General features: G+C 43.8%; 1 non-coding gene across 1 annotated transcript; it reads left to right on the top strand.

Annotated features, from left to right (window-relative positions):
• The first annotated feature begins 759 nt into the window (after nt 1–759).
• Nucleotides 760–866, top strand: LOC133035227 (small nucleolar RNA R71). Its single transcript, XR_009686505.1, has one exon. It is a non-coding gene; the product is annotated as a small nucleolar RNA R71 (small nucleolar RNA).
• Nucleotides 867–1,345: the final 479 nt, after the last annotated feature.

The raw sequence follows: 1,345 nt of genomic DNA, 5'->3' as shown, positions 1-1,345 counted from the left end.
ATCGGTTTCTCTTCATTCTCCTTTTCTCCATTCACTAATTGTGGCATTTCAGGACCATCATAATTTTTACCGCTTCTCAGGGTAATTGCCTTGCAGTTTTCCTTGGGGTTTACTTCAGTTGTGCTAGGCAAATTCCCTTGAGGACGGGTTGCTACTTGAGTTGCTAGTTGGCCCATCTGTGTCTGCAGGTCTTTGATTGAAGATCTAGTTTCAGTCATGAATTGAAGCAGTAAATCTGTCTGCAAACTAGAATTTCCACCAGAGGTTTGTTGCTGATTAAACTGTTGATTCTGATTCTGGTTCTGATTTCGTTGCTGATAGAACCCACTGTTTCTTCGGTTATTACCCTGGTTGAACCCATAGTTGTTGTTGTTGTTCTGTGAATAGTTTCCAATGGCTTTAGCTTCATCCATTGGCAAATCATCCACATCAGCTTGGCATTCTGAAAAGTGATGGCTTCCCCCACATAACTCACACACAACTTGGGCTTGTTTAGCTTGCCCTGCAATTATCTTTGTCAATGCCTCAACCTGTGCTGTCAACTTGGTGATGGCATCGACCTCTAACACACCAGCTACCTTCTTTGATTGACTCCTCTCAGTTGGCCACTGTTGATTGTTTAGAGCCATCTCCTCTAATAGATCATAAGCCTCATTAGCACTCTTCCTCATAAAGGCTCCTCCAGCTGCAGCATCTATTAAAGTTCTTGTATTTCCTACCAACCCATTGTAGAAGTTGTGGACCAGCATCCACTTCTCTATACCATGGTGAGGGCACTTTCTGATCAGATCTTTAAACCTCTCCCAAGCCTCATGGAGAGATTCATTATCTTGTTGGCAGAAGTTATTAATTTCTCCTCTCAGCTTTGCAGACTTGGCTGGAGGAAAAAACTTTGACAAGAATTTCGTTGCCAGATCATTCTAGGTGGCGATAGAGTTGGGTGGCAAGGAGTTTAGCCAACTCTTGGCTCGCTCTCTAAGAGAGAATGGGAACAGTCTCAGTCGAATAGCATCATCACTAACTCCATTAACTTTAAAGGTTTCACAAAGTTCCATGAAGTTAGAAAGATGCAGATTAGGATCTTCAGAAGGGAGGCCACCAAACTGAACTGAAGACTGCACCATCTGAAGTATGGCAGGTTTGATCTCAAAGTTGTTTGCATCCACTGCCGGTGGCCTGATACATGACTGCACTCCCGTCAGAGTAGGGAGGATGTAATCTCTCAAGCTGCGGCCATTAGTTTGATCTTCTACTGCGCCACCATTGTTACCGTTATTGCCTCCATTGTTTGCAGCATTGGCAGCCATGATGTCTGAAGTTTCAGCGATTCTTTGAAACTCCCTCT

Source organism: Cannabis sativa, chromosome 2 (assembly GCF_029168945.1).
Source record: "Cannabis sativa cultivar Pink pepper isolate KNU-18-1 chromosome 2, ASM2916894v1, whole genome shotgun sequence".
In the NCBI taxonomy this organism is placed as follows: Eukaryota; Viridiplantae; Streptophyta; class Magnoliopsida; order Rosales; family Cannabaceae; genus Cannabis; species Cannabis sativa.
Note: the sequence above shows the minus strand (reverse complement) of the source record. Positions and strands in the feature narration are given on the sequence as shown.